The 22243-nt window shown below is 41.0% G+C and overlaps 1 pseudogene; it reads right to left on the reverse strand.

Annotated features, from left to right (window-relative positions):
* The window catches only part of LOC141026122 (uncharacterized), a 159212-nt pseudogene that overhangs the window by 28459 nt on the left and 108510 nt on the right, over positions 1-22243 (reverse strand).

A 22243-nucleotide genomic window follows, 5' to 3' on the forward strand; every position in this document is an offset into this window, starting at 1 on the left:
AGCGACGTGATAGGTGCGTCGTCTGTCAATAGTCGGTACTGGAGGAACTGATCGTTCCTCTCAACAAACTGATGACGAACCATAGCCTCATAATCTAAATAAACAGGAGGCAACTCAATATCATACTCATGTATGGGTATGTCAAGAAAATTAGCTAAACGGGTTGCATAAATTCCACCAAAGAAATCTCAATTAATTCTATTATTATGCAACCTACATGCAACAATGGCTCCCAAATTATAATGTTTATCTCCTAATACAGCACTCCTGAGAACACTGAGGTCAGGGACACACATATGACATGCTTCATCCTTGCCATTTATGCACCTACCTATGAAGAGAGCAAAATAATGTATAGCAGGAAAATGAATGCTCCCTATGGTAGCTTGTGTTATATCTCTAGACTCCCCCACAGTTATACTAGCAAGAAAATCTCTAAACTCAGATTTGCGAGGCTCACTAGTGCTACCCCATTGTGCAAGTTTGCAAGCAGTATTAAAATCCTCTAAGTCCATAGTATAAGAATTTTCATAAAGATCAAACAGGACAGTTTGAGAATTGCGTGATGATGAAAATTCAAACCTTCTCACAAAGGAATCAGTGAGATAGTGGTACTGGCCGCACTTATCTGCCTCGAAGCTCCCAAGATCGGCGTTACGCACATATGTGTCAAATTCCTCCTTGATTCCTGCTCGAACCATAAAGTCCTCTGATGGCCATTCACAAGCCCGCACTTGAGCTTCCCTCGGTGGTTCATCGTCCGCATCACGTATTGCGAGCCTGGGACATTGCTTCCTTGAAGGACCACCTTGGTACATTTTCCTAAACATAATTCTTCCTCTGAAAAATTTCTGAAAATTTTAGTAACTTCAAATAGAAGTGAACCAAACTCAACAAAATTGATAGCAACTACTCCCACATGTGCTTAGAGACTATATCATGCATTATAACTACTTGGGACCAAATAGATTTGACATGCAAGCTCAAGAACAGGGTCACCTAAGCAACAAAAATTTGCAATGAATAAAGCACTAGAACAAAAACTAATTGGACCATTGGAGGAGTCACATACCGAAGATCAATCCCCCAAAGCAGTTTTGTGAGTTGAGCTTTGAGCAAGGAGATCAAAAATCGTAGCAAAATGAGCCAGAACTCGTGCTTGAGCTGGTTGGTGATTTTTTGGGAGGAAGGAGTGTGTGGTGGCTGGAATTAGTGGAGGGGAGCCACCATGGGCCCACGAGGCAGGGGGCGCGCCCAGGGGGTGGGCGTGCCCAGGACCCTCGTGGCCAGGTGCTTGCTCCCCCTGCTGTGTTCTCAGTGCCAGATATTCTCAAATATTCCGTAAAAATCATATTTCAATTTCGGGGCATTTGGAGAACTTTTATTTTTGGGGTATTTTTTTATTGCACGGATAAATCGGAAAACAGACAGAAAATACTATGTTTGCTTTATTTAATCTAAATTACAAAAAGTAAAAGGAGGGTACAGAAGGTTGTGCTTTCTAACTTCATCCATCTCATTCTCATCAAAAGGAATCCACTAACAAGGTTGATCAAGTCTTGTTAACAAACTCATTCCGAATAACATGGAACCGGAGAACTTTTGAATAGCACTAGGTTACCTCAACGGGGATATGCACGTCCCCAATAATAATAATATCATATCTCTTTTTGACAGTAGGAAGAGGAAATTCAAAACCTCCAATAATAATCGATGGAATTATTCCAATAGAATTGATACTGTCGACTTGAGGTTGTTTCCTCGGAAAGTGTATCGTATGCTCATTACCATTAACATGAAAAGTGACATTGCCCTTGTTGCAATCAATAACAGCCCCTGCAGTATTCAAAAAGGGTCTTCCAAGAATAATAGACATACTATCGTCCTCGGGAATATCAAGAATAACAAAGTTCGTTAAAATAGTAACATTTGCAACCACAACAGGCACATTCTCACAAATACCGACAGGTATAGTAGTTGATTTATCAGCCATTTGCAAAGATATTTCAGTAGGTGTCAACTTATTCAAATCAAGTCTACGATATAAAGAGAGAGGCATAACACTAACACTGGCTCCAAGATCACATAAAGCAGTTCTAACATAGTTTCTTTTAATGGAGCATGGTATAGTTGGTACTCCTGGATCTCCAAGTTTCTTAGGTATTCCACCCTAAAAAGTATAATTAGCAAGCATGGTGGAAATTTCAGCTTCCGGTATCTTTCTTTTATTTGTAACAATTTCTTTCATATACTTAGCATAAGGATTCATTTTAAGCATATCAGTCAAACGCATACGCAAGAAGATAGGTCTAATCATTTCAGCAAAGCGCTCAAAATCCTCATCATCCTTTTTCTTGGATGGTTTGGGAGGAAAAGGCATGGGTTTCTGAACCCATGGTTCTCTTTCTTTACCGTGCTTCCTAGCAACAAATTCTCTCTTATCATAATGTTGATTCTTTGATTGTGGGTTATCAAGATCAACAGCAGGTTCAATTTCTACATCATTGTCATTACTAGGTTGAGCATCAACATGAATATCATCATTAACATTATCACTAGGTTCATGTTCATTTCCAGATTTTGTTTCAGCATCAGAGATAGAAATATCATTGGGATTCTCAGGTGTGTCTACAACAGGTTCACTAGAAGCATGCAAAGTCCTTTCATTTTTCTTTTTCTTCCTCTTAGAAGGACTAGGTGTATCAACATTATTTCTTTGAGAATCCTGCTCAATTCTCTTAGGGTGACCTTCAGGATACAAAGGTTCCTGAGTCACTTTACCCCCACTAGTTGCAACTCTAACAGCAAAGTCATTATTCTTACTATTCAATTCATTGAGCAAATCATTCTGAGCTTTAAGTACTTGTTCTACTTGAGTGGTAACCATAGAAGCATGTTTACTAATGAGTTTAAGTTCACCCTTAACTCTAGACATATAATCACCCAAGTGTTCAATCATATAAGCATTGCGTTTTAATTCTCTTCCAAAATGAGCATTGAAGTTTTCTTGCTTAACCATAAAGTTATCAAAATCATCCAGACATTGGCTAACAAATTTAGTAGGAGGGATTTCAGCTTTATCATATCTATAGAGAGAATTTACCTTTACTACCTGTGTCGGGTTATCAAGACCATGTGTTTCTTCAACAGGTGATGAATTAAGACCATGTATTGCTTCAACAGGAGGTAAATTCTTAACATCTTAAGCTTTAATACCTTTTTCCTTCATAGATTTCTTTGCCTCTTGCATATCTTCAGGACTGAGAAATAGAATACCCCTTTTCTTCGAAGTTGGCTTAGGAGTTGGTTCAGGATGTGTCCAATTATTTTCATTAGTCAACATATTATTCAATATAATTTCAGCTTGATCAACTGTTCTTTCCCTGAAAACACAACCAGCACAACTATCCAGGTGGTCTCTGGAAGCATCGGTTAGTCCATTATAAAAGATATCAAGTATTTCATTTTTCTTGAGAGGATGATCAGGCAAAGCATTTAGTAATTGGAGAAGCCTCCCCCAAGCTTGTGGGAGACTCTCTTCTTCAATTTGCACAAAATTATATATTTCCCTCAAAGCAGCTTGTTTCTTATGAGCGGGGAAATATTTAGCAGAGAAGTAATAAATCATATCCTGGGGACTACGCACACAACCAGGATCAAGAGAATGAAACCATATCTTAGCATCACCCTTTAATGAGAACAGAAATAATTTAAGGATATAATAGTAGCGAGTTTTCTCATCATTAGTGAACAGGGTGGCTATATCATTTAATTTAGTAAGATGTGCCACAACAGTTTCAGATTCATAGCCATAAAAAGGATCAGATTCAACCAAAGTAATTATCTCAGTATCAACAGAGAAATCATAATCCTTATCGGTAATAAAGATAGGTGAAGTAGCATAAGCAGGATCATATTTCATTCCAGCATTCAGAGATTTTTCTTTCAGCTTAACTAATAATTTCTTAAGATCACTTCTATCATTGCAAGCAAGAAAGTCTCTAGCAGTTTCTTCATCCATAACATAACCCTCAGGCACAACAGGCAATTCATATCTAGGGGGAGAATTGTAACATCCCAAAATTCTAAATTTTGGAATGTTATATTAAATAAATATTTATGCTTGTTTGTTTGATTGTTGTGTGACTGATTGTGTGAAATTGAGTGAAATTTGAAAATTTTGAAAGTTGAATGAGAGGGAATGAAATGACTTTCCCAAACTTTCACCCTTGCATTTATGATCTCCATGAATTCAAATTATTTCATCACAAAACCCTAGAGTGAAGATGATATGACTTCTTCCATTTAAATAAATAAATAAAAAGTTTTGAAAAGATTTGAAGTCCATTTGGAAATATTTCAAATTCGGAAACTTTATGCAACTCAATGATTTTCAGGAGAGAAGATAAAATGACTTCTTCAATTATATGAAATATGAGTTGGAAGTTAAAAAGAATCAAATTGAAAGTCATTTGAAAGTATTTTGAAACTCCCTTTCAAATTTGGAATTATTTGGATTTTATTCAAATTATTTTTCTCCTAAAAATAAATAAATGGAAATAAGGGTAAAATGATTCCCTTAAATGGAAAATTAGGAGAAAATAATTTTGAAATAATTTTGGTATTTTAAAAATGATTTTTGTTGGATTTTAATGCAACAGTAGCACTGTTTGCTTTATTTGATTTTTTTGGATTTTATTTGAACTATATAAATAGTTCATGTTTTAGGAATTGTTTTTCTGAACATTTTTATATATATTATGCCTATATATAGTTTTTATTATTTTGGTTCTTTTTACTTTTGTTTGTCTGTTAAAAACAAAAAAAACTCCTTGCGCCAGCCAGGCCGACCAGGCCCAGCTAGCAGCCAGGCGGCCTGCCCCGCGGCCCACCAGCAAGCCGAACCGGCCTGCTCCACCCGCGCCGCGCCCGAATCCCCTCTCCCTCGGTCGCCCGATCCTTTCCCCTCTCTCTTCTCTCGCTGACGCGTGGGACCCGCCGTCGTCTTCTTCCTCCGCAAGCCCCGCCCGAGCCAGATCGCACCGGCCGCGCCGCTGAATCCCGTGATCCTCGGGATCCTCTCCCCGACTCACCCCCTCCTCCAAGAATCGCCCCCCCCACCCATATATACTCTCCCCCTCGACCCGTTCCACTCCTTTCCCTGCACCAAGGACCACCGCTGCCTCCCCGATTCCTCGCCGGATCCGAGCGCCACCGCCGCACCATTGTTGCCTTACCTCACCACCCCGACCACCTAGCCGCCACTTGAGATCACCACCGTAACCCCCTCGCTCGTCTGCACCTCCCCGTGCGCTCGTGCGAGCCCGAAACCCACCGAAGCGCCGCCACCGCCGACGCCCGAACGCCACCGCCACCTCGACCTCGCCGCCGACCTCCTCCGTCAACCTACGACGCCACCTCGACCACCGCTGGACTCGCCGTCGAACGCCTCGTCCGCCTGTTCCCTCGCCGGAGCTCTCCGACGACCGGAGCGCCGCCGCCGACGACGTCCGAGCCGCATCGCCGGCGACCACCACCGCTGTAAGCTCCGACGACCCTCCCCGCCGTTAGATCTTCATTATACGGCCTAGATTAGATGCAAACGAATAGGTAGGTTTTATGTATTAGATCGGTTTTTATGCGGTTTTATTTACGGTTTAGATTGGTTCAGATCGAACCGGGCCTCCTCCGGTTTTCTGCTTTAGCCGCACAGTCACGGTTTCGTTAAGTTACGACCGAGCGTTGTTTAGTTCAGATCGCCCATTGCTTAGGCCCAATAGCAGCCCGACGCGTAGTACCTGCCCGTTTGTTTGTTTTAGTTTTTTTTCGTTTCTGTTTTAAAAACAAAAATAGTTTCAATTTTAGATTGCTTATAACTTTTATGTTTTAGATTAAATTTGAGTGATTCTTTTTGCATTGTGTCAAAAATTTGTTGAAGTTTTTGTTTACGTACTTAGTTTGCAAATTTGAGTAGTTTAAATTTGAATTATTTCAAATATGTTTCAAACACTGTTTTGGCTCTAGTTTGAGTTTTATAAAATATTTTTGATTGATTCTTTTTGCTACTGTTTTATTATGGTTTTGTCTATCCAGTAGGATATAGTTATTTATTTTTAGTTTATTTTAAGTTAGGTTTGTTGCAAAAACAGTACTGTTTTGCTTATGTAGTTGTTTTAGTCATATAATTAGTGTTTTTAATTATTTTTAGTTAATTCTTTTTGTAGATTTTTACATGTTGTCATATGTTTCTGTTAGACTACAGTAGATAAATTTTTGTAGTTATTTATTAGTGTTTAGCTACTGTTTTAGTATTTGTTTGTTTAGTTCATAGTGATAGTTGATAAAAATAGTTTTACTAGTTTTAATGTATCTCTTTTTGCCGCTTCAATATATGTTGTTATTGGTTCTGTTATTAGGAGTAAATAAGTTTTCATAAATTATTTTGGTATTGTTTACTATTGTCTTAGTGTTTTCTAGTTGTTATAGTTGTTCTAGTGTTAACTAGATAGTTATAATAGTTTTTATTATACTAGTTCTTTTTGCTAGTAAATGCTTTAGTAAATTGTTTTCTGTTGTTTCATTAGAATTATATTTTCTTTGTTGTAGAAAAAATTATTAGAGTAATTTGGTGTTGCTACGAGAGTATTGTCTGTTATTGTGTGAGTTGGTTTCTCCCTTGTTTTCGTGAAGTCTTCTTTGTAATTCTATTTGGTTTTCTTTGACTTCATTATTGTTTTATTTATGACTTTTTGATTCTTATTTTGATTGCTAGTATTGTTTGCTAGAATTATTCCTTACGTGAGTATAATGTTTGACTATATAGATTTTCTCGGAGTGACGAATAGTTTATCAAAGATTCTGAGAGCGTTATTATCTTCATCAAGTAATACCAGGCAAGTTCACTTTGACCATGCTTTCATACCTATGTTTTTACTGCATTTAGTGGCATCTTTGCAACAACCCTCCAGTAGTGATATTGAATTCTTGTAGTTGAGTAGTATGCATGAGGTAGGAACCCATCACCCTATTACCAAGCCCGGGACATTATTTATTTTAATGCTACGCTATAGTAGACGGGGTTTGGTATGAGTGCACGAGAGTGGTGTGAAGAAGGAGGACTCTACGTCAATGACAACAACTCCATGATGGCATATGCGAGGACTGCATCTTCAAGGCCTCAAGACTTCAAGACTCGAGACAAGAATTCAATACACACTACTGGGTGAAGGACGGTTGACGGGCACCCTGGAGAAACCAGTGGATGGCCGGGATGCATGGAGAAGCGCCATGACATCTTGCGGAAAGCTTCACCCAGACTCAAAGAGACGGAAGAATACTTCATGCCCGGAAGCTTACCTGTGCAACCGCAAGTCACTATGGGCTCTGGCTTGGTTGACCTTAGTTGTGACTCTGGCTGGGACGGTGCTAGCAGATGTAGAACTACGGTAGGATTGGATGAGCACCGGACAGTGGTCAGAGGAACTCTTTGGAAGACCATGTTTCGGTCATCTTGTTCTCAAACACCCTGAAGTGTGAGAACGTAAAAAGAGGGATCGAATCTTGCAGGTAAAGTGTACAAACCTCTCCAGAGGGTTTAAACCTAATCGATTAGCCGTGTCCCCGGTTACGGACAATTTGAGCCTCTGGACTTGGATTTATCTCGGAACTCTCAACACCGGACTGATAACATAATTGTGGGCAACTTATGATGATTTGGGCCATGAGACATCGGTTGGCGGAACCATGTCATGATAGGAAACTCCGTAGTATAGACTCCTGAATTTCTTTGATGTAGGGAAAATAAAACCAGCTTTTATGCAAAACAAAACTTAGATACAGAGCCACAAAGCCATATTGCATATAGTATAGTTTTATCATCTGTTTTCTCATGTTGTGATCTTGCCGGTACATTCAATGTACTGACCTACACGGCTGCAACGTATCATGTTGCAGATACTTTCTTCCAACGAGTAAGAGTACGGTACAGGGTTATGGTCTACACTCAACCTGCCGATGGCGTTGATGGGACTCCACACCCGACTATTTGTTTCCGCTGTGACTTATGAGGTATATATTAGTTTTACGTTATTTATACATGTGATTGCACTTTGATATATACATTGATGTACTGTGTGTGCCAGCATACTGATCCAGGGATGGCACAGAAACACAGAGACTTGACCGTCTGAGGTCGGGTCGCTACAAGAATCTTCATCATCACTTTCATCAATATTATCAGTTTCAATAATTTCATTCTCTTTAGCCCTAGCAAGTTGTTCATCAAGAAATTCACCAAGTGGCGCAGTAGTATCAAGCATAGAAGTAGTTTCATCATAAGTATCATGCATAGCAGAAGTGGCATCATCAATAACATGCAACATATCAGAATTAATAGCAGAAGCAGGTTTAGGTGTCGCAAGCTTACTCAAAACAGAAGGTGAATCAAGTGCATAGCTAGATGGCAGTTCCTTACCTCCCCTCATAGTTGAGGGATAAATCTTGGTTTTTTCGTCTTTCAAGTTCTTCATAGTGACCAGCAGATATAAATCCCAAGTGACTCAAAGAATAGAGCTATGCTCCCCGGCAACAGCGCCAGAAAATAGTCTTGATAACCCACAAGTATAGGGGATCGCAACAGTTTTCGAGGGTAGAGTATTCAACCCAAATTTATTGATTCGACACAAGGGGAGCCAAAGAATATTCTCAAGTATTAGCAGTTGAGTTGTCAATTCAACCACACCTGGATAACTTAGTATCTGCAGCAAAGTGTTTAGCAGCAAAGTAATATGGAAGTAACGGTAACGGTGGCAAAAGTAACAGTAGCAGTTTTGTAGTGATTGTAACAGTGGAAACGGTAAAGTAAATAAGCGAAGTACAATATGTGAAAATCTCGTATGCATTGGATCAGTGATGGAGAATTATGCCGGATGCGATTATTCATGCAACAGTTATAACATAGGGTGACACAGAACTAGCTCCAATTCATCAATGTAATGTAGGCATGTATTTCGAATATAGTCATATGTGCTTATGGAAAAGAACTTGCATGACATCTTTTGTCCTACCCTCCCGTGGCAGCGGAGTCCTAATGGAAACTAAGGGATATTAAGGCCTCCTTTTAATAGAGTACCGGACCAAAGCATTAACACATAGTGAATACATGAACTCCTCAAACTACGGTCATCATCGGGAGTGGTCCCGATTATTGTCACTTCGGGGTTGCCGGATCATAACACATAGTAGGTGACTATAGACTTGCAAGATAGGATCAAGAACTCACATATACTCATGAAAACATAATAGGTTCAGATCTGAAATCATGGCACTCGGGCCCTAGTGACAAGCATTAAGCATAGCAAAGTCATAGCAACATCAATCTCAGAACATAATGGATACTAGGGATCAAACCCTAACAAAACTAACTTGATTACATGATAAATCTCATCCAACCCATCACCGTCCAGCAAGCCTACGATGGAATTACTCATGCACGGCGGTGAGCATCATGAAATTGGTGATGGAGGATGGTTGATGATGACGATGGCGACGGATTCCCCTCTCCGGAGCCCCGAACGGACTCCAGATCAGCCCTCCCAAGAGAGATTAGGGCTTGGCAGCGGCTCCGTATCGTAAAACGCGATGAATCCTTCTCTCTGATTTTTTTCTCCCCGAACGTGAATATATAGAGTTGGAGTTGAGGTCGGTGGGGCTCCAGGGGGGCCACGAGGCAGGGGGCGCGCCCAGGGGGGTAGGCGCGCCCCCCACCCTCGTGGACAGGGTGTCGGCCCCTTGGCCTTGATTCTTTCGCCAGTATTTTTTATTAATTCCAAAATAATTCTCCATTGATTTTCAGGTCATTCCGAGAACTTTTATTTCTGCACAAAAATAACACCATGGTAATTCTGCTGAAAACAGCGTCAGTCCGGGTTAGTTCCATTCAAATCATGCAAGTTAGAGTCCAAAACAAGGGCAAAAGTGTTTGGAAAAGTAGACACGACGGAGACGTATCAATCACGCAAGTCTGAACCCAAAGCTAAGCATCTCTCCCATTGCAAGAAAAACCAATCTAGTTGGCCAAACCAAACCGATAATTCGAAGAGAAATACAAAGATACCAAATAATGTATATAAGAATTCAGAGAAGATTCAAATAATATTCATAGATAAGCTGATCATAAATCCACAATTCATCGGATCTAGAGAAACACACCGCAAAAGAAGATTACATCGGATAGATCTCCAAGAACATCGAGGAGAACATGGTATTGAGAATCAAAGAGAGAGAATAAGCCATCTAGCTACTAGCTACGGACCCGTAGGTCTGTGGTAACTACTCACGCTTCATCGGAAGGGCAATAGAGTTGATGTAGAAGCCCTCCGTGATTGAATCCCCCTCCGGCAGGGTGCCGGAAAAGGTCCCAAGATGGGATCTCACGGGTATAGAAGGTTGCTGCGGCGGAAAAGTGTTTTCGTGGATGCTTCTGGCGGTTCTGGAATATTTGAGAATATATAGGAGGAAGAGCTAGGTCAGGAGGCCATCGAGGGGCCCACAAGGTAGGGGGCGCCCCCAGGGCGCGCCCTCCACCCTTGCCGCCGCCTCTTGGCTCTTCTGACTTGCACTCCAAGTCCCCTGGGTGTCTTTTGGTCCAAGAAAAATCATCATGAAGTTTCATTCCGTTTGGACTCCGTTTGGTATTCCTTTTCTGCGAAGCTCAAAAACAAGGAAAAAACAGAAACTGGCGTTGGGCTCTAGGTTAATAAGTTAGTCCCAAAATTAATATAAAATAGGATATTAATGCATATAAAACATCCAAAACAGATAATATAATAACATGGAACAATCAAAAATTATAGATACGTTGAAGACGTATCAAGCATCCCCAAGCTTAATTGCTGCTCGTCCTCGAGTAGGTAAATGATAAAAACAGAATTTTTGATGTGGAATGCTACCTAACATATTTATCCTTGTAATTTTCTTTATTGTGGCATGAATGTTCAGATCCATAAGATTCAAAACAAAAGTTTAATATTGACATAAAAACAATAATACTTCAAGCATTAAAGCAATTATGTCTTCTCAAAATAACATGACCAAAGAAAGCTATCCCTACAAAATCATATAGTCTGGCTATGCTCCATCTTCATCATACAAAGTATTAAATCATGCACAACCCCGATGACAATCCAAGCAATTGTTTTATACTTTTGATGTTCTCAAACCTTTTCAACTTTCACGCAATACATGAGCGTGAGCCATGGATATAGCACTATAGGTGCAATAGAATATGGTGGTTGTGGAGCAGACAAAAAGAAGGAGATAGTCTCACATCAACTAGGCGTATCAACCGGATATGGAGATCAATAGATATCAATGTGAGTGAGTAGGGATTGCCATGCAACAGATGCACTAGAGCTATAAGTTTATGAAAGCTCAGAAAGAAACTAAGTGGATGATACGTCTCCAACGTGTCTATAATTTTTTATTGTTCCATGCTATTATATTATCCATCTTGGATGTTTTATATGCATTTATATGTTGTTTTATATGATTTTTGGGACTAACCTATTAACCTAGAGCCCAGTGCCAGTTTCTGTTTTTTCCTTGTTTTTGAGTTTTACAGAAAAGGAATACCAAACGAAGTCCAATTGACGTGCCAATTTTTGATGATTTTTTATGCACCAAAAGAAGCCCCGGGAGTAAAAGAGTTGGGCCAGAAGAGTCCCGAGCCGTCCACGAGGGTGGAGGGCGCGCCCTACCCCCTGGGCGCACCCCCCTATCTCGTGGACGACCCCTGACGTGAGACCGACGCCAAAAAATTCCTATAAATACAGAAACCCCAGAAAGAAACCTAGATCGGGAGTTCCGCCGCCGCAAGCCTCTGTAGCCACCAAAAACCAATCGGGACCCTGTTCGGGCACCCTGCCGGAGGGGGAATCCCTCACCGGTGGCCATCTTCATCATCCTGGCGCTCTCCATGACGAGGAGGGAGTAGTTCACCCTCGGGGCTGGGGGTATGTACCAGTATCTATGTGTTTGATCTTTCTCTCTCTCGTGTTCTTGATTCGGCACGATCTTGATGTATCGCGAGCTTCGCTATTATAGTTGGATCTTATGATGTTTCTCCCCCTCTACTCTCTTGTAATGGATTGAGTTTTCCCTTTGAAGTTATCTTATCGGATTGAGTCTTTAAGGATTTGAGAACACTTGATGTATGTCTTGCATGTGCTTATCTGTGGTGACAATGGGATATTCACGTGATCTACTTGATGTATGTTTTGGTGATCAACTTGTGGTTCAGTGACCTTATGAACTTATGCATAGGGGTTGGCACACGTTTTTGTCTTGACTCTCACTTAGAAACTTTGGGGCACTCTTTGAAGTTCTTTGTGTTGGTTGAATAGATGAATCTGAGATTGTGTGATGCATATCGTATAATCATACCCACGGATACTTGAGGTGACATTGGAGTATCTAGGTGACATTAGGGTTTTGGTGTATTTGTGTCCTAAGGTGTTATTCTAGTACGAACTCTAGGATAGATCGAACGGAAAGAATAGCTTAGTGTTATTTTACTACGGACTCTTGAATAGATCGATCAGAAAGGATAAATTTGAGGTGGTTTCGTACCCTACAATAATCTCTTCGTTTGTTCTCCGCTATTAGTGGCTTTGGAGTGACTCTTTGTTGCATGTTGAGGGATTGTTATGTGATCTAATTATGTTATCATTGTTGAGAGAACTTGCACTAGTGAAAGTATGAACCCTAGGCCTTGTTTCCTAAGATTGCAATACCGTTTACGCTCACTTTTACCACTTGCTACCTTGCTGTTTTTATATTTTCATATTACAAAAACCTATATCTACCATCCATATTGCACTTGTATCACCATCTCTTCGTCGAACTAGTGCACCTATACAATTTACCATTGTATTGCGTGTGTTGGGGACACAAGAGACTCTTTGTTATTTGGTTGCAGGGTTGCTTGAGAGAGACCATCTTCATCCTACGCCTCCCATGGATTGATAAACCTTAGGTCATCCACTTGAGGGAAATTTACTACTGTCCTACAAACCTCTGCACTTGGAGGCCCAACAACGTCTACAAGAAGAAGGTTGTGTAGTAGACATCAAGCTCTTTTCTGGCGCCGTTGTCGGGGAGGCAAGGAAAGCGGCACTAACACCCCATCAACTAAGCTCTTTTCTGGCGCCATTGCCGGGGAGGTTAGTGCTTGAAGGTATATCTTTAGATCTTGCAATCGAATCTTTTAGTTCCTTGTTTTATCACTAGTTTAGTCTATAAAAGAAAACTACAAAAAAATGGAATTGAGGTTGCCTCATATGCTTCATCTTTTAAATATCTTTCGTGAAAATGATGGAAAGGAAAATTGTGCTCAAGTGCTAGAAGAAGAATGCATTAGAATGTTTGGCACTAAAATATTTGAATGATGAGCATGATTGAAATGTTGTTAGTATGAATTCCTTGAATATCCATCATGCTAATGATATGCAAAGCCACAAGCTTGGGGAAGCTATATTTGATGAAGATGATATGTTTTGTCCCCCAAGTTTTGATGAGAAAATTTATTATGATGAAAGCATGCCTCTTATTTATGATGATTATATTCATGAAAGTGGATTTGGAGAGTTCATGACTTTATTTAGTGATGAATCCACTATTTCGGAAGATGTTCCAATTGATTATGAGAACAAAGTTGCTATCTATGATGATTATTGTGATGACATGTATGCTATAAAGATTAGTGATAACCATGAAACTTGTCATCTTGATTTTAATTTTCAATTGGATTATGCCTCACATGATAGTTATTTTGTTGAGTTTGCTCCCACTTCTATTCACGAGAAGAAATTTGCTTATGTGGAGATTAATAAAAATTCTATGCTTGTGGCTCATGGGAAGAATGCTTTATGTGATATTTATATCGTTGAATTCATTCATGATGCTACTGAAAATTATTATGAGGGAGGGATATATTCTTGTAGGAATTGCAATAATATCAAGTTTCCTCTCTATGTGCTTAAAGTTTTAAAGTTATGCTTGTTTTGCCTTCCTATGCTAGTTGATTATTGTTCCCATAAGTTGTTTGCTCACAAAATCCCTATGCATAGGAAGTGGGTTAGACTTAAATGTGTTAGTAATATGCTTCATGATGCTCTCTTTATGTTTCAATTCTTATCTTTTATGTGAGCATCATTGAAATCATCATGCCTAGCTAAAAGGCATTAAAGAAAAGCTCTTGTTGGGAGACAACCCAATACTTACCCCTACTGTTTGTGTGTTCACATGATTAAGCTACTGTAGTAATCATGTTTTATAGCTTTTGTTTCAATAAAGTGCCAAGTAGAACCTTTGGGAAGACTTGGGTGAAAGTTAATGTGATCTTGCTGTAAAACAGAAACTTTGCGCTCACGAGATTAGCTGTAATTTTTTACAGAAGAGTGATTTCAAGTTGATTCTTTTTGCAGAAGATTAATAGACAAATTCCTCACGTCCACCAATTTATCTCAGAATTGTTGGAGTTACGGACGTATTCGAATGATACAGATTGCTACAGATTCTGTTTTCATTGTGTTGTTTGCTTATTTTGATGAACCTATGAGTAGTATCGGAGGGTATGAACCATGGAGAAGTTGGAATACAGTAGATATTACACCAATATGAATTTATAATGAGTTCACAACAGTACCTAAGTGGTGATTTATTTTCTTATACTAACGGAGTTTTCTGTTGAGTTTTGTGTTGTGAAGTTTTCAAGTTTTGGGTAAAGATTCGATGGACTATGGAATAAGGAGTGGCAAGAGCCTAAGCTTGGGAATGCCCAAGGCACACCAAGGTAATATTCAAGGACAACCAAGAGCCTAAGCTTGGGGATGCCCCGGATGGCATCCCCTCTTTCGTCTTTGTTCATCGGTAACTTTACTTGGAGCTATATTTTTATTCACCACATGATATGTGTTTTGCTTGGAGCGTCATTTATTTTATTTTATTTTGTTTTGCTTGCTGTTTGAATAATATTCCAAGATCTGAAATTAGTTTATGTTAGAGAGTCTTCACATAGTTGCACAATTATTCGACTACTCATTGATCTTCACCTATATATTTTGGAGTAGTTTGTCATTTGCTCTAGTGCTTCACTTATATCTTTCTAGAGCATGGCGGTGGTTTTATTTTGAAGAAATAGATGAACTCTCATGCTTCACTTATATTATTTTGAGAGTAGCTACCCATTTACTTAACTACTCGCATGATCTTCACTTATATCTTTTTGGAGTAGTTTGTCATTTACTCTTGTGCTTCACTTATATCTTATGAGTAAATTGTTGAATGAATTGAATATCATGAAGTTGAAATTATATGATCATATCATGCCTAGTGGTAGCTTCACATTGGGTTTAGAAAGTGAAATCTTTTGAAGCTTGACAATCACAATATTGGTCATACAAGCAATTCCTGAATGATTACTATAAGGAAGAGAACTTTCACATGCAAATACACTATCTTGGAAATATTTTGTGATTGTGAGCCCCCATCAAAATATTATATGCCAAAATTGTTGAGGTTGACAAGGAAGACAACGTAATGATTTATGTTTGTTCATATTCACATGGAAGTTATATTGTCATAGATCCTTCAACATGTGGTGCTTACCCCCCATCTTTGCTAGCCAAAAATTCCGCACCAAGTAGAGATACTACTTGTGCATCCAAAAACCCTTAAACCCAAATCTTATTTTCAAGAGTCCACCATACCTACCTCGGGATTGAGTAAGATCCTTCAAGTAAGTTGTCATCGATGCAATAAGGCAATAAAAATTGCTTCTAAAAGTGTTAGATCATTTAGTGTAAGAGAAAATTGAGCGTTGTACGAACTTGTGATGGCAAAGAATAAAAGCGACAGACTGCATAATAAAGGTTGATGTCATAAGGGGCAATATAACGTGACGTTCTTTTGCACTAAGGGATTGAGCATACAAACAAAAAGCATATGGCAACCTCTGCTTCCCTCTGTGAAGGTCCTATCTTTTACTTTTATGTATTTACTTTCATGCAAGAGCCAAAGTTTTTCTCCCTATTCCTTTTTATTTTTCTCTTTTGGCAAGCATCATGTGGTGAGGAAAGATCTAGGCATATATATCCAGTTGGATATGGGTAGCATGAGTTATTATTGTTGACATCACCCTTGAGGTGAATACGCTGGGAGGCGAAATTATAAGCCCCTATCTTTCTATGTGTATGGTTGAAACATTTTGCTCATGTGTACGCGGTGAGTGTTAGCAATCATAGAAGACTATATGATGGTTGAGTATGTGGAGCTCTTACTTAGACTCTGTTGAATAAGTTGAATTGCAATTGTTTGGTGACTAAGAATATAGGTTGTTGAGTTTCAAGAGAATTCATTGTTTGAACCTTAACATGTGAATTGGTTGCTACTTTAACATGAGGAGTTTTATGAGAAAGAATTGCTATTATGATGCTAGGAAAAGTGATTGAAATTATCATTGATCAAACTTATGCAATTTGCTAGCATTCACACTTCATAAATTATTTCTTTTATCATTTACCTACTAGAGGACGAGTAGGAATTAAGCTTGGGGATGCTGATACGTCTCCAACGTATCTATAATTTATGAAGTGTTCATACTGCTATATTATCATTCTTGGATGTTTTACAATCATTTTATGGCAACTTTATATCTTTTTTTGGGACTAACCTATTGACCCAGTGCCCAATGCCAGTTGATGTTTTTTTGCTTGTTTTTTACATCGCAGGAAATCAATATCAAACGGAGTCCAAACACCGCGAAACTTTTTGTGGATTTTTTATGGACCAGAAGACATCTAGTGGGCCAGAGAAGCACTCGGGGGTTGCCCCGAGGGGGGCACAACCCACCAGGGCGCGCCTGGGGGCCCAGGCGCGCCCAGGTGGGTTGTGCCCACCTCGGTGGCCTCTCGCACCCCCTCTTCGCCCTATAAATCATCAAATATTCCAAAAACCCTGGGGGTAACCCTAGATCAGAAGTTCCACCGCCACAAGCCTCTGTAGCCACGAAAAACCAATCTAGACCCTGTTCTGGCACCCTGCCGGAGGGGAACATCACCGGTGGCCATCTTCATCCTCCCGGCGGCCACCATGATGAGGAGGGAGTAGGCCACCCTCGGGGCTGAGGGTTTGTACCAGTAGCTATGTGTGTAATCTCTCTCTCTCTCTCTCTCTCTCTCTCTCTCTCTCGTGTTCTTGGTGGCACGATCTTGATGTATCGGGGGCTTTGTTAATATAGTTGGATCATATGGTGTTTCTCCCTCTCTATATTGTTGTGATGAATTGAGTTTTCACTTTGAGATTTCGTTTTATCGGATTGAATACTTTTATGGATTTGAGAACACTTGATATATGTCTTGCATACGAATACTCATGGTGACAATGGGGTATTATATTGATTCACTTGATATATGTTTTGGCATTCAACTCGCGGATTCCCGAGGTGACATTGGGGTAATCTATGCATAGGGGTTGATGCATGTTCTTGTCTTTGTTTCTCCGGTAGAAATCTTGGGGCACTCTTTGAGGTTCTTTGTGTTGGATTGAGTATTACGAATCTGAATATGCTTTGGTGTTATTTTAGTACGGACTCTTGGATAGATCGATCGGAAAGAACAGCTTTGAGGTGATTTCGTACCCTACAAACAATTTCTTCTTATGTTCTCCGCTAGATAAGAACTTTGGAGTGATTCTTCATTGCACGTTGAGGGATTGTTATATGATCCAATTATATTAGCATTGTTGAGAGATTGCACTAGCGAAAGTACGGACCCTAGGCCTCATTTTCAAGCATTGCAATACCGTTTGTGCTCACTTTTATCGTTTGCTACCTTGTTATTTTTTATTGTTACTATTACAAAAAGCAATATCTACTATCCATATTACACTTGTATCACCATCTCTTCGCCGAACTATTGCACCTATACAAATTACCATTGTATTTGGTGTATTGGGGACACAAGAGACTTTTTATTATTTGGTTGCAGGGTTGTTTGAGAGAGACCATCTTCATCCTACACCTCCCACGGATTGATAAACCTTAGGTCATCCACTTGAGGGAAATTTTCTACTGTCCTACAAAACTCTGCGCTTGGAGGCCCAACACGAGTCTACAAGAACAAGTTGTGTAGTAGACATAAGTATTGTAGCTGTTTTGAGCAAGGTATATGGTGGGTGTATGATACCGGCGAAAGTTGCGCGGTATAGAGAGGCTAGCAATGGTGGAAGGGTGAGAGTGCGTACAATCCATGGACTCAACATTAGTCATAAAGAACTCACATACTTATTGCAGAATCTATTAGTCATCGAAACAAATTACTACGTGCATGCTCCTAGGGGGATAGATTGGTAGGAGAAGACCATCGCTCGTCCCCGACCGCTGCTCATAAGGAAGACAATCAATAAATAAATCATGCTTCGACTTCGTTACATAACGGTTCACCATACGTGCATGCTACGGGAATCACAAACTTTAACACAAGTATTTCTACAATCCACAATTACTCACTAGCATGACTCTAATATCACCATCTTCATATCTCAAAACAATCATAAGGAGTCAAACTTCTCATAGTATTCAATGCACTTTATATGAAAGTTTTTATTATATCCCTCTCGGATGCCTATCATATTAGGACTAAATTCATAACTAAAGCAAATTACCATGCTGTTTAAAGAGACTCTCAAAATAATATAAGCGAAGCAAGAGAGTTCAGTAATTTCTATAAAATAAAACCACCGCTTGCTCTAAAAAGATATAAGTGAAGCACTAGAGCAAAATTGTCTAGCTCAAAAGATATAAGTGAAGCACATAGAGTATTCTAATAAATCATGATTCATGCGTGTCCCCCCCAAAATGTGTGTACATCAAGGATGATTGTGGCAAACTAAGAAGCAAAGACTCATATCATACAAGACGCTCCAAGCAAAACACATATCATGTGGTGAATAAAAATATAGCCTCAAGTAAATTAACGATAGACGAAGACGAAAGAGGGGATGCCATCCGGGGCATCCCCAAGCTTAGGCTCTTGCCACTCCTTATTCCATAGTCCATCAAATCTTTACCCAAAACTTGAAAACTTCACAATACAAAACTCAACAGAAAACTCGTGAGATCCGTTAGTATAAGAAAATCAATCACCACTTTTGGTATTGTTGTGAACTCATTATTTATTTATATTGGTGTAATATCTACCGTATTCCAACTTTTCCATGGTTCATACCCCCCGATACTAGCCATAGATTCATCAAAATAAGCAAACAACACTTAGAAAACAGAATCTGTCAAAAACAGAATAGTCTGTAGCAATCAGTAAACTTTGAATACTTCTGTAACTCAAAAAATTATGAAAAATTAGGACAACATAGGCAATTTGTATATCAATCTTGTGTAAAACATTCAGAGCAAAATCACTCTTCTGTGAATAATGAAAATTATTTTACTGGGCACAAAAGTTTCTGTTTTTCAGCAAGATCAAATCAACTATCACCGTAAGCCATCCCAAAGGTCTTACACTACTAGAATCAGCTAATTTTCCATCTGCCAGCTCTTTGCCGTCTGCTAGCTGACGGCAAAGAAGCTCTTTGCCATCAGCTACCCAAAAGCAGACGGCAAAGAAATGGCAGACGGCAAAGAAGCTCTTTGCCATCTGCGTGCTCTTTGCCGTCCGCTGGCAGACGGCAAAGAGGTGGGTGGGTCCAGTTATTGTTTAACCAACTCAAGCCCACCGGCCCCACCTCTTTGCCGACCGCAAGCGGACGGCAAAGAAACTTTGCCGACCGTTGGCTGACGGCAAAGAGGCGGGTACGTTAACGGCCGTCCCGCCCCGTCTCTTCTCCCCACTCTCTCATTCGTCCCCACCCACACCCGCGCCGCCGCCGCCGACCCCGTCTGCCGTAGCTGGCTGCCCCGCCGCCCCACACCCCTCCCCTGCGACCCCCGACCTCCACCGCACCCCCGCTGCCCCTTCCACGTCACCCCGCCCCCACCGCCCCTCCCCTCCGTCACCATCCCCCACCCACACCAGCCCGCGCCGCCGCCGTCGACCCCGTCCGGCGTAGCCGGCCGCCCCGCCGCCCTGCATCCCTCCACGACCTCCACCGCGGCCCCGCCGCCTCTTTCACGTCGGGAAGCCGCGCCGCGACTGTCCCCGCCTCGTCCCGCCGTGGCCGTCCGGCCTCCCCCTCCACCGGGTCGCCGCCTCCTCCAGCGGCCGCCGCAGCCGTCCGGCCTCCCCCTCCACCAGGTCGCCGCCTCCTCCAGCGGCCGCCGCAGCCGTCCGGCCTCCCCCTCCACCAAGTGAGCTCCTCTCCCCCTTTTTTTGTTTAATTAGTTTCTTTTTGTTTATTTTAGTTTAGTTTCTGTTTTAGTTATAGTTTTAGTTTAGTGTAGTTTTAGTTTAGTTTATTTTAGATTAGTTTTAGTTTAAGTTTATTTTAGATTAGTTTTAGTTTATTTTAGATTAGTTTTAGTTTTAGTTTAGAAGAAGAAGTAGAAGGAGGAGGGAGGAACAGGAGGAGGTAGAAGAAGAAAGAAGAAAAGAAGAAGAAGAGGAAAAAGGAGAAGAAGAAGAAGAAGAAGAAGAAGAAGAGGAGGAGGAGGAGGAGGAGAAAGAAGAAGAAGAAGAAGAAGAAGAAGAAGAAGAAGAAGAAGAAGAAGAAGAAGAAGAAGAAGAAGAAGAAAAGAAGTAGAAGACGGGGGATGAGAAGAATGAGAAGAAGTAGAAGTAGTAGAAGAATGAGAAGACCCCCTCACCCCCTGACCCCCCAACCCCGACACCACACCCCGACACCCGACCCCGACTCCACCCCGACACCCGACCCCCTAACCCCCTGACCCCGACACGACACCCCGACCCCCCGACCCCGAAACAGCACCCCGACCCCGACACGGCACCCCGACACCGACACGACACCCCGACCCCCGACACCTCCCGAAAAGGTGTTCTTTGGCCTTACAGAGGCCGATGGGGTCATATATTTGTGAATTATTAGTTAGGTCATATATTTTTCGATTTTGTTATGAAAACATCATATATGATTGTGTTGATCGGGTAGATTTAAATGTGCAGTTGTTTCATCGCTGCGAGGTTTGGTGGTCGACGACCTCGCCGTGCGTTTGACGAGCTCTGCCCCTTCGTTCGTGGGTGAGCACAAATGACATGTCCTCCTCCCCCGTTAATTATTTGCTCTGTTCCGGTGTTCGTGCCGATGAAACTTGATAGCTAGCTATATATGTGTCTTGAATCATCAGTATGCGTAACCAATATGTGTCTCCCGTTCGAAAGCGTCATAGTTATAAATATGCATGCATTTGCATATTTATAACCTTGATTCTTTTGAATTGTCCAACGCTATCCATGGACAGCCCGAGTATGTTTAGATTGGGTTCGTTTTCCCATATGCTTTGCTCCGGATCCGACGCATAAATTTCGTCAGTGCCTCCCCTGTTGTTCTCCGGGTACACATCCTCTCTGTTTATTGCAGAGACGTGTATCAGGAGAACAGCGGGGAGGTGCTGCCGAAATTTTGCGTAGGATCCGGAGCATAGCATGGGAAAATGAACCCAATCTAAACATACTCGGGTGGGATTAGGACCTATCATTACCTATTAGAGTGTAGGTTGCATGGACGTAATAAAATTGACAAAGTAGATCAACTGATGAATATATACATGGTGAATTATATATATATTTGTTGTGTGTCTAGTAGCTCTGAAAGTCAAGATGAGTGATCGTGCGTGGATGTACACCGGTCACACTGGTCAGAACAAATGGAGCACTGAATGGTTCACAAAAACCAAGGGGTTTGTGTGAGCCGCATTTGCAAATGGCCAGAGGAAAACCTGGTGCCCCTGTTTACGGTGCGGCAATTGGGAAAAGAGGACAGAGGCTGAAATGGGAAAACACCTGCAGAAGAGTGGTTTTACGCCCGATTATACGGTGTGGACATTTCATGGTGAGTCTGCCCAACGTGACCGAGCTGAGGTGGATCGTCGTCGCACCGACGAGCATGGTACCGGGATGGAAAACATGGTGCAAGACTTCGATGATGCTCGGGATTCGGATGAGGAGATGGAGGAATCTGCAAAGGCCTTCAATGAAATGTTGGAGTCTTCAAAACGTCCGCTCCATGAGCACACTGAGCTTTGTCAGTCGGATGCCATCTCACAAGTAATGGCTCT

The sequence above is a fragment of the Aegilops tauschii genome, chromosome 6 (genome assembly GCF_002575655.3).
Source record: "Aegilops tauschii subsp. strangulata cultivar AL8/78 chromosome 6, Aet v6.0, whole genome shotgun sequence".
Taxonomy (NCBI): domain Eukaryota; kingdom Viridiplantae; phylum Streptophyta; class Magnoliopsida; order Poales; family Poaceae; genus Aegilops; species Aegilops tauschii.